This window comes from Wyeomyia smithii, chromosome 1, assembly GCF_029784165.1.
Source record: "Wyeomyia smithii strain HCP4-BCI-WySm-NY-G18 chromosome 1, ASM2978416v1, whole genome shotgun sequence".
Taxonomy (NCBI): Eukaryota; Metazoa; Arthropoda; class Insecta; order Diptera; family Culicidae; genus Wyeomyia; species Wyeomyia smithii.
In genome coordinates, this window is record NC_073694.1 from 33,775,707 (window position 1) to 33,788,392 (window position 12,686).

Consider the following 12,686-nt stretch of genomic DNA (forward strand, 5'->3'; position numbering starts at 1 on the left):
GTCACACACACGCGCGCACTCGGCTGGGGGACTGACTAGAAGATCGGTTAGTGCTTGCTTACTTCTGGGGAAAAACTGCGGAAAAATCACGACAGGCACAGCGACCCTCGACGAACCGTCGGTTGACCCGATAATGCCGATTGTATCCAGTAAACTGAAGGCGAATTGCGCGTGATGCTGACTTCTTATACTTACAAGTGGGCTCGAATCAGTGTATAAATGAGGATCGAATGACGACGATGCTTCATGCCCTGCTTGCCGCCGCGCTGCGCCACCGTCGCTAGCATGATTGAAGCCCACATTCTGTGTGTGTGATACTTCGAGAAAGAATTCTCCTAGCAGAATGTAAGGTGGGACGCGGAGCGGATCGATCGCGGTGGAGCGATATGGCAGGCCGTGCAGTCAGCGCGAAACACACATCGTGCGTGATCTTCATCGTATGTAGCAGAGACCGGGGCGACAGACCGCGTTCTAAAATTGTCAACAACAGCAGCATATCGGAGTTGTGATTCACCCACTTGATGTGTGTTTACTAACAGTCGCTTGATCGATCAAATTCGCGCACGGTTTTTGCGTCTGGTTTGCGAACGTGTTTAGAGTATAATTTTGATATAAACATGTTGGATGAAAATGAAAATCAGCATAATAACATTATTTTAAAGTGGATAGATAATCTACTGTGAGTTACTCAAAACATTCTGTCATTATTTAACAACTACATCAGTGTTACACCTAACTTACACTGAAGTGTAGCAGGAAAATAAAACCAACCGTATCGCATTTTTCCACCCTTCCGACATGGTCAAAAGAGGTCGAAGGACGCACAAGCTTTTTGCATTTTCACTTCCATGTAGTCAGTCGCCCAATGCAGACCGGTTGATGGACCGGTCGACCACATTCTGACTTTCGATGCCGCGCAATTCTTTGAGAACTGCAGCGCACATGTCTCATGAAGCCGGCTCGAATGTTAAGGCCAGACCGCTTAGTTTTCTCTCTGTCTTTGGTCAGTCTTCATGTGCCGCGTAAAGAAAATCCACCTATAGCAATAAAGGTAGTATCTTGGTTCGTGCTGGTGCCGGCTCAAGACCACTATCAGAGAACCATGGCCGTGAATGAATTTATAAATTTACGCGCCGCACTAAGTGAGACCGCAGAGCGAATTAAAAAAAAAAACAAGTTCAGTCTCTCGCCATGGTCAGGCAGTGGCCGGAGGAAACTGACCTATGCCAAGCGAAACGCTGCCAGCCAGGTCGAAGGCACTGTCATCGCGATGCAATGCAGCTTTGTTGCTGCTGCACCGCCCAATAGCCACATAAATTGATAGGTCCCGTACAGCCGACAAGAACGTTTCGAATTCAAGTGTAAAATAAGGTGGTTTATGGAGTTGAACGCGCAGGAGGTCAACGGGATTGCGAGAGACCCGCAGGGTTCTGCGCACACGTACGAAACCGGAGGATAACCTTCGGAATACTATAGCAACAGTATCGAAGTGCAGCGCCATGTGTTGCGTTCGTGGATTGAAAAGGGCCATATTAGGATAGATCGTCGATTCGGATGTATTCTTAAATTTTGAATTTGGAATTTTTGGTTAGTTTGTTGATCCAAAAATTAAAAAAATAAGTATCTAGGATTTAAGAGCATTTTCTCCTTGAAATAAAAAAAATCTTGGAAAAAGTCGGACCTTCGTTTGGATTATTTTTCAGTTTGATCAAACTGAGTTTCAAATTTGTCTGTCGCAAGTGCTAAAAATAAGCAAATTTTTCAATCTGTTGACGGGTTAAGATCAAGATCAGAGTTGAAAAAGTAAGAAGCCTCAAACCTGAGTGAATGTTATCTATGATCTAGAAAGTATTTATGATTTCATACCGTTCGGATGTTCCGACTGGTTATCAAAAGGTCGTACAACTTGCACACGCTACTTTATTTTGCTTTCACGCCTTAAGGAACTGCCATGTAGATATCCTTCTTCAGTACTCTATAGAGAAAATCCGCTTTGATGTCCACGAAACGAAATCCTTGATGAGTGGTAATGACCACACCACCCGGACTGTGGACTTGACTTTTTTTTCCTGTGAGGACTAATCACTGCGACCGGAAACATTAGATTTATTGTGATATTGCCCAGGTGTTTTCTGTACTCTGCACTTCATATTATTGACAGTATGTTTCCTTTTTATGCCAGTATTTTTTGTTTTGTTTTTGCATGCTCAGTTTGGTTTAAAATGGTGTCCAAACAAGGAGCATTTCGCAAGCGCATTGTACGGTTCGTTATAAACTGGACAACAATTTCAGCAAAAAGTTCACGGTAAACCATTTTTAAAGAGCGAATCTTCCGGTTTCTATTGTGTATGGTTTCCTGCAAACCTCAAATATAATCCGTCAGGAAAATAGTGGATGACCAGCCAGAGTAGTGGACAGAAAAGGACTTTCCTTTTTGTCAATTCGTGGTTCAAGCCTAGCGGTTCGGCTATCAATCAAAATATATACCAGAACGAATATTTGCACAACATTATGATTCCATTTCTTCCAAAACATTATATAGATGAAAAGTATGTGTTTTGGCCAGAGAAAATATAATCACAATACGTCAAAACAACACAAATGTTTCTGAACAATCACTCGATTCCATTTGTACCCCAAACACGCAACCCAACGAATCCACCTCAGTGTCGTCCAATAAAAGATTTCTTTGGGATTTTGAGTTCCTTCGGTGCAAAAATAACTTGAGATCAACGAATTGTGAACAGTTGATCGGTAGAATCAAAAGATACATTCGAAAAGTTGCCTTGAAGATCGTACAACGCTCTTGTTTCGGCATCATAAGAAAACTTCGTCGGGAGGCCGGAAACGGACCTATCTTAAATGCTCAATATTTTTTGTTAGTTCACAATAAAGGTATCTTCATGAGAAATAAATCAGTTTTTTAAGTTCTTCCACCTTTTTTGACAGCTGTAGAAAAAAAATTCCAAATTTTTAGTTGTCACCCGTTACTACACCGAGCCTCTGTCCATCCTAATAATATCACCTAGACAATTCCCTGAAGAGCACTTTCATACGCTACTTAGACCAGTTTTATTATAATAGGGACTTATTTTTGTTAGGAGGAGAGTCAACAGGGGTATTGTAAAATTCAGATTGAAGAAAGGGAATGTGGTGGGGAACCTGAGAATAAACCCATGGTAATATCCTTTGACAACCAACTGGCCTGATTCTATTAGTAAAGCCCACGACCACCTACTCTGTAACCTTGCCGCTACGAAGCTCCCTGTGGACTTGACAGGGCCTTGAAAGAATCGTCGCAGTCTATGCCAGGCCATTGAAGAAACCCCTTGATCACTAATCGTGCTTCATAACAAACCTCCCACCTGCTTCGTTTTCAATGGCTTTTTCTCCATCAGCTTTATACATGGTGGGTCGTCATGGATTCGAGATCGTCCTGCACCGTTTTACGTTCCTGTCAGATATAAATCTCGTTTCACCTCTGACATCTAACAAGAAGGGAGAACCAATAGCAGTTGCTCTAAAGCCGGTAAAATAATTAAGGAACATACCAGGTAATTTGCGCACCTGTTCACTGTGCCTCGTGGACTGTTAATCGCCCGGGCCGGAGACATGTCGAAATTTGGGGAGCGCGAAGTCGGTTTCGTCTTCGGTCAGTACTTCATTATCATTGTAGATCGGATCCCACTTGACGATTCCTTCTGCAGGTTGCTATACTTCCTCTCCCTCCTCTTGCTCGTAGATCAAAGGCACTACCTGCATCCAGCTCCTTCTTCTGATGGTTTGGTATCCACGTAGGGGCTTGACACCCAAAGATACGCACCTTCTGAAGGCTTGGTGTACTTCTGTACCACCGCTTAGCTGGGATGGCGTTCCTTGACAACGCTGATATCGAACTTCGGTTGACGATAAGCACGAGCGACAGAACTGATCCTGATTTGTTGAATGTTTCCCGTTTGCTAAGATGAGTAGGTTACCGTTAGTCCGACCTGGATTTTTCGCGAACATGACAAAATAATGGGGATCATTCCAAGACACTGATTCCATCGGTCCACAAACGTTAACATGGATTTGCTCCAACGGTCGGTTAGCTCTTTTCCTTGTGCCGTTTAACGCCCCTGAAAACCACCATTCTTTACTCGTCAGTTCGTCAGTCGGCAACGTAGGTAAGCATTGGTCTTCTTCCGGTAACTTTTATTATGTGGCATCACGATTGCCACCAGTAGGGCACTTTCCATCAAACTGGTATATTTCTACTCTGGGCATCAGCGAATGCAGTGGGATAACCTCTATCGCGCCCTTGTATGGTAAACCACACAAATGAATTTTGTTTCGATCTTTTCTCGAAAACTTCTCGATCGATTGTGACGAAATTTTTTGACAATTCCTAAACCATCAATCTAACACAGAATACATTTTTCCAAGGCAAAAATATTTTTGGTTGATGAGATATTTAAAAACTTACGTTGTTTACCCTGGTGTGTGGTTTCCACACATAAATAAATTTATTTTGGACAACTTAATTTTGCCTCAAAGATTTTTTGCCTTTCTCCTAGAAAGGTATAGCAATCACTGAAAAAACCAAAGGTATAAAAGTGCTCCAAAGGGTCGAATCTCGTATATCAGTCGACTTAGTTCGACGAGCTGAGCATTTTCTGTATGTGTGTGTGCATGTGTGTGTGTGCATGTGTGTGTGTATGTATGTAACGGTCTCCCAATCTCACTCGATTTTCTCAGAGATGGCTGGACCGATTTTCATAAAATTAATTGCAAATGAAAGGTCTAGTTGCCTCATAAGACTCTATTGAATTTTATTGTAATCGGATTTTTAGTTTCGAGGTTTTGTATCAAAATGTGAAAATGACAAAACTTCATTATCTCAGAAACTACACAACCGATTTGAACAAAATTGGTGTCAAAAGAACGGGCTTGTTTTTTGAATCATTTGTGAAATAATTTTATAATGATTGGACAAGTAGTTCAAAAGTTACGCAAAGAAACGTGTTTCGAAGGCTGTTTCAACTCACTCACTTTTCTCAGAGATGGCAAGACCGATTTTTACAAAATTAGTGTCATATGGAAGGCCTTGTTGCCCCATAGGACCCTATTGAATTTTATTGTTATTGGACTTCAACTTCGTCCGTTATGTATAATAATGTGAAATCAAGCTATGAAAAGAAATATGTTTCTAAGACTGCTTGAACTCACCCACTTTCCTCAAAGACGGATGGACCGATTTTTACAAAATAAGTTGCAATAGAAAGGTCCAGTTGCCTGATAAGACCCTATGAAATTTTATTATAATTGGACTGTTACTTTGTCTGTTTTGTATCAAAATGTAAAAGTTATGAAACTCCATTATCTCAGAAACTACACGAATGATTTGAACAAAACAGGTATCAAATGAACGGAATGTCTTCAAAACCCCTAACTAACGAATGTTATGATGATTGAACATGTAGTTCAAAGGTTACGAAAAGAAACGTGTTCAGAAACTTTTTTTTTATTTTACTTCTTTTGGACTGATTTCAACAATCTTAGTTTTAAATTGAAGGTTTAGTTGCTTTATTGGTAACCGTTTTGCCTTTCTCCTAGAAAGGTATAGCAATCACTGACAAAACCGAAAGTATAAAAGTGCTCCAAAGGGCTGAATGGCATATATCACTCGACTCAGCTCGACGAGGTTATGTATCAAAAAGTAAAAATTATGAAACATTATTATTCAAAAAACTACACAACCGATTTGAACAAAATTGGTTTCAAATAAACGGACTACCTGAAATACCTTTAACTTTTGAATTTTATAAAGATTGAACTTGTGGTTCACAAGTTATGAAAAGAAATGTGTTCTGAAAACTGTTTAATCTCACTCATGTTTCTCAGAGGGGGCTGGACCGATTTTCATAAAATCAGTGTCAAATGGAAGGTCTAGTTGCCCCATACGACCCTAATGATTTATTTCGCAATCGGACTATTTCTATGTTTAAAAATGTGAAATTCAGCTATGAAAAGGAACAAATTCCGAAGACTACTTGAATTCACTTACTTTTCTCAGAGATGGCTGACTCGATTTTCACAAAATAAGTGTCAAATGAAAATTCTAGTAACCTCATAACATCCTATTGAATTTAACTGTAATCGGACTGTAACTTCGTCTTTAATGTACCGAAATGTGAAAATCACGAAATTTCATTATCTCAGAAATTACACAACCGATTTAAACAATATTGATATCAGATGGCTATTAAAGGGTTAACTGATGAATTTTAATCGAACACGTGGTTTAAAAATTGGACTGCTTCATACGGTCGCGTTCCATTTGATCTTTGAACTTGAGCAACCGTTATGTATTAAATTGTTAAAACCACGAAAGTCTATTATCTCAAAGATTATACGACTTATTTGAACATAACTAGTGTCATACGAATGAGTTATCTCTCGAACTTACGAATAACAAACTTCATAATAATTTGATATGTGGCTCAAAAGTTATGGAAAGAAAAGAAATTCAAAACCTATTTAAAACTATATCTGCTTTGATCAATATATGTGGCCTCAACATGATTATATATGGTATCGTACTATTTGAGCGTTCCCGGTATCGGTCGTGATTAAATTGTTCGAAATTAAGAGTCATTTCTTTTCTTTCGCTATTCTTAAGCACTAACATTACGTCAAATTTCACATTTTATACTTCAATTACAACAGCAATATTTTAGAACACAAAGAGTTCATTCATTGGGTTGAAGCGTTCATGTAAATCTATTTTCACAAAAAATAAGTTTGAATGAGAAAGGCTTGGTCTGACCGCCAGGTGGATTAATTTAGGTTTTTTCAATTAGTGCTCACATATCTGAAGCTATAGGTACCAAACAATCCTATTTCGAAAATCGGATATGGTGTGTATGAGTGCGGAAGAGCAACGGGAGGATCAAGCAACGGGTAGAGCCAACTTTAACCGTCCGCGTTTGGAAGACATCACATGTCCATGTCGAGGTATTTGACGAGGCAGCGTCACTGGATGAAAACGTCCAAGACTTAAAGCGTATTGGCTCCTGCAGAGCGATCACCAGCGATATCATCGAGGGACTTCTTCCACGCCATGAGCCAACCCTAGCCTCTGGCTGTTGAGTCTCACGTCCGATGTTCCAGTATCTCTAACACATACCAGGGATGGTCGGCCAACCTGCAGTACGTTCAATTAGTGACTGTTGAAGTACACGGAGGGTGTAAACAGTCTGACAAGTAACCAGTTTGGCTTCCAGAAAGGTAGATATACGCAGAACATTATTCTATATCTCACCAAGACGGTGGAGTAGGCAGTCTAACGCAAGAGAAGGGGCACTTGTTATTGCGCAACGTGAAGAATGCGTTCAATAGTGCCCGTTAGATGCAGTCCAGGAAACTGGAGTTAGCGCACTGTAGGATGGAGTTCACGGTTCTGAATAACCGTAAATCAGAGCAACAGGCCAGAGTCAGAGTCAGAGACTGCACCGTTACCTCAAAGAAATCTTCGAAACACTTGGGGGTTATAGTTGACGTCAATTTTACGTTCAAGAACTACATCAACGACATATGTCAAATGTGATATTATGCTTAACTCGCCGCAGGGAACATGCGCGATGCGCCGCATGTCCTATATCTACCATCGATTCTTTCTGCACAAAAAATGTTTGACTGTTTCAAAAAGCACCAACTTAAGGAAAAGGAAAACTCTTGCAGCTATAGTTTTTTTGAGGGAGATGAACATAAGATTTACTCAACTTGGTCATAAAGAGTGTGAGTGCTGCCATGCGCAGAACATTCACAAGAAGCAAACAAATCATTTGATTGATGCAACCAACAGCATACCTGGAGAATAGTCTGCTTCAAGTGTGATTACTTGCGTTAACACGGCACAAAAAATTTGCGACATGTGTTCACGTTGGAATGATCATATGACACGGGCTTTTTCGAGATGTGAGAAGTACGATAGTGATCGATCGGATTCGACAATCAGAGAGGATCGGTTTTCTCGGTTGATCTTCAATAGGTGTTTTTTGAAATTGTCATTAATTACATTTTCTAATTGATTTCAACTTAGGTTGTCCAGCATCCAGGAATGGGAAACGTTTCAAAAGAACATCTTTTGTAAAAGGATAACTGCTTTCAACGAAACATTTGCCCCACTGGGTGGGTCACAGAATGGGCCCGTACACGCCCCTGTGGAATGATACGATCGCTGGACGAAAAGCAAACAACGCGGCAAGTGTTTTCTATCAGTTCATACATGCGATCGGATCGGTGGCTGGATAAACTCTTCAACCATACAGATAAAAGAGATTCACCTAAAATTCCTTATGCTCAGTCACACTTTTATGTCTGTTGATGCGTCCCGAGCATTCGTGGTGCGAAGGATGCGAAATGTCCCGCGAGGAGAGGTTTATAACGGGTGTTAAATAAAAAATGAGAATTTTTTCAATACCTTTCAGTAACTCAAATACAGAGCGTAAAATTTTCTTTCTCCAAAAAAATTGCTCTTTGGGCTCCCCAGAAACAGTAGGCGTGTTCGGTTTTGCTAGTTTGAGTTCAGTCAAAGCAAAGATGGCGTCGAAACAGCACGTGCTCCGCGAACGCATTGTACGGTTTTACGAAACGGTGAAACATTTTAAGGAAGAAAATGTACCTGTCAGTACGGTATATCGTATCCTGGGTTCCCTGAACGTAGAGCGGAAGGTCGGAAGTGGTCGTCCGGTGACGATAATGACGAAGCAGAGGAAGACATCGTTAAAAAAGCTGTTTGACAACAAGGACGCAACCAGCCTGCGTGACGCCGGTCGTAAATATGGCTGCTCCCACGTATTGATCCATCGGACCCTCAAGATGGAAGGAATCGTCTGCAGGAAGAAGACGAGGTCGCCGGAGTACACGGAGGAGCAGATTGAGACGGTTAAAACACAGTGTCTGTGGCTGACCAAAAAATACCGCGGGACGTCTTTCCTTCTGGACGACGAAAGCTATTTTCCGCTGTCCAAAACGCATATTGCAGGAAATGATAATTACTACTCCAGCGACAAGTCATCCACACCGCCTGAAGTGAAATACAAGTTCAAGCACAAGTTTAGAAAAAAGGTTATGTTGTACATCGCCATTTCCGACCGGGGCATTTCAAAGCCTTGGTTTAAGCCGAGCAGTCTGGCAATCAACCAACAAATCTATCAAGATGTGTGCCTCGATAAAATCCTGCTGCCGTTCCTAAACGAGCATCACGTGGATGGGAAGTACGTCTTCTGGCCAGACAAGGCGTCTTCCCATTACGCCAAGAAGACGCTGGCGTATCTTGAGGAGAAAAAGATACCGTTCGTGCCAAAGGATCGTAACTAAACTATCGTAACTTTGGCTCACTCAGTGCCCTAGTATATAAAAACAATTGGAGGTCCAAGGATACGAAGCAACTGACTACAAGAATCCGGAATTGTAACCGGAAAATGGACGTAAGTTCCGTGCAACGTTCTTGTGAGAGCATCGCAACAGAGTTGCGTCGAACAGCAGACCACGGCCCTTACTCAAACATTCACTGATATTTTTTGAAGAAAATACATTATGTTATTAATAAAAATTACTGAAATCGATGAAAAAAAAGTTTTTTTTTTATATGTGATTGAAAAATTTCTCATTTTTTTATTTAACACCCGTTAACTATCCACTTTTCGCAGATTGTGTAAGAAGTTGTGGAGGTGGCGTGAAACCCCAAGTTTTTTTTTAAAGGAACCTTCCCATTTTTTCGAATGTTTGGTGAAATTTAAGCAAGCAGTGCTTAACGGATTAACCGATAGACCCAAACTTGCGGGCATTAAGCATGTAAAATTTATAAGAGGTTCGCATAACATGCTGTATTCTTATGAATAAAACGAGGGCTTTGAAGAACTTAAATTTGTCACAAAAAAGCAATTCAAAAACTATACAAAACCATCATTTTCTTCACACTATCAACTGGAACGTAAAACGGATGCTATAGGCATTCAAAAATCAAGAAAAACATAATTATCAAGAAGGTGCTGTGTCTGACGCCGGATGAGAAACGTGAATACTGGATCAGTTTGAAGGAGACTGGAGGATTTAATGACGTGGAATAGAGTTTTAGAATAAAATGATATTTAAAGATAAATATATCACTACTCAGACTGAAATAGATTGTGTTTAAAATTTGATAAATTGCAGGAATTATTTAAGATATTAAGCTATAGAATATAATGTGTTACAATGACTTACCCAATACTAAAATCCTGTATCTATTATGGAGTAATATGCTTTTTTGTGAACAAATGCATCTTGCGTCGAGCAATGCCATTTTTCGCAACCAAATCGCAGTTCACCAAAACGTTTTTTCGATATTTCTCAAATGTTTTAGAGCAAAAAGAGTTTATTTGCATTTGCAGCGTATGCATCTTAACGTGAGGAAACCGAATTAGCGAGTTGGCTTTTACGTAAACTATGCAAACACGGACAGAGTAGTTGTACTACTAGAACTTGGTTTTGTTCTTGGTCTTGGTGGGGATCTAAACACAGGTTTCCACAGGAAGGCCCCAGAAATCCGCAGGGTTATCTGGTAAATATCTGTTCTATTTTCAGATTCTGAAGTTGATGAAAATAGTGGAGTACTCAAAGAAGATGGCCGCCACTTATACTACCACCACTGTTAAAGATGACGGACTAGCCCTTTTGGAAGGTGTGGGCGACCCACTACTTGAAGCAGTGAGACCTGCTATACCGCCTGAAGAGGATCTCGCCGATAGAGGACTTTGGAGACACTCCTGGCGACGCCACACCGGAGGTGGCTGCCATCAATGCGGTCAAGCATCAACAGCGGCTTGAAGAGGATGACTAGGTAGTCAACATATTTAGGCTGCCGTTGGATAACGACGCAGTGGCACACGTTCTGGAATGTGTATATGCTAAACGCATTGTAGACCGCTGAGATTTAGTCTGTTTTCGTCATGGACGACACGCACTCTTTTCCATCCGGCGCAAGTTGTACAACCTGCGGACAGCAGGACACCGTACCCTCATGGAGCTATCTATGGCTCACGAGCGGTACATTCAGAAGCTTGAGTGAGTTGGTGATTTCAGCCAGCGACGAGCTAACCTTACTCGTCGTCACCCTGGATCTGCAACATCACCACTCTGGATGCCATCGTGGTGATGCGCCAGGCTGATCTGGCCTTAATGGCGCTGGGAGACATCTGGAGCCTATTCGTATACGCCAAGGAGAGCAGGGAGGAGGATCAAGAGCAGCCTGAACGTTCTCGTTCTCGATACGATGTGGACGATGATGATGTTGCTTGTATCGGTAAGCTCGAAAGTCCGTTCCAGTAGGCAAATATTCAAGAATGCCATTCAATAGCAATTGTGTCTGATCAACCACATCATTGGAAATAACATATTCTAATGTAGGTATGTGGCCCAATGAATAATGAAACATATGACGGGTGTAGAATCTACACTGTAGATACTTTGTTGTTTTTATTGATGATATCAAGCTTTTTATTGTTGTTCATCACATACATAACAAAACTGAGGCGCTCAGAAATTTTAAAGAGCATGAAGCTAAATATGATTGAATATTGGAGAATATTATGGAAATAAATTCTAAAAATTCTGTATAGAGAAGAACAGATCCTGCCAGGATATGGTTGCTGCAGGCAGTATCTACACAGGTTCAGGCATGCAGGGTTCCTCCTGTCTACCGAGTGCGTGGATGTTTAGGAGACCGTTGAGCAAGCCTTCTTCGTTTGCCCTCGTTTTGTGCATGCGAGGAGCGACATGATGGCAGTGAGCGGGCCAGACACTGGTCCGGATAACTTAGTACGGAAGATTTGCGAAGACCCGGACATCTCGACTGCGGGTTGGACAGCCGCTTCTCAGAGGATACTAAAGAGGATAATTGAAGCACAGCACAGAAAACCACTTCCCGACGTAATATTTAACCGTCATTCCAAAAAGATAAGGTCTACTCACGTGTCTTCGAATAGATTTCCCCGCCATCTTGTAAAAAAGGTACGACGCTGGCCTAACAAGCCAGTCGTCGTATGTTCGAATTCCGGGTTGGGAGAGACTGTTAGTATCGATAGGACCGCTGCGCTTTGCTAGCCCCGCAGTTGTCCTGTATTTTTTTATTTCCTGTATGGGCCTTCCTCACTGCGACCAGAATCGTAGATTTATTGTGAGATATGCCCGGGTGCCTGCTGTATCCCGCACTTCTGTTAATAGCAATACCGCTATTGAGAAGTGGCATGCTTATTATTATTGTTCATCAGTGCTTGTGTGTAATGTGCTACTCTTCCTTACACGCTTACTGTTCTACTATACCGATACTCGTTCCTCTTGGCAAATATCACCAGTTATAATTCCCTGGAGAAGTTTCGTCGTGCGTCCTTCTGGCCAGTTTTATTTATAAGAGGGACTTATTTTTTGTTAAGAGGAAGTCATGCAAATGTATTTGTAGATTTCAGCGTAAAGGAAGGGTAACTGGTGGGGAGCCTGAGAATAAACCCATGCTTAAGTCCTTTTTGACATCGGATGGCCTGATTCTACTAAGATTCGAACCCACGACCATCCGCTTGACAAAGCGGACTCTGTAACCTTGCGGCTACGCAGCTCCCAGTTGTCCTGTATACTAATAGAGTTGACTGCAAAGTCTGTATCCA

The 12,686-nt window shown here is 41.4% G+C and overlaps 1 protein-coding gene across 2 annotated transcripts in view; it reads right to left on the reverse strand.

Annotated features, from left to right (window-relative positions):
* The window catches only part of LOC129720557 (short-chain dehydrogenase/reductase family 16C member 6-like), a 61,258-nt gene that overhangs the window by 29,611 nt on the left and 18,961 nt on the right, over positions 1-12,686 (reverse strand). The window lies entirely within an intron of this gene.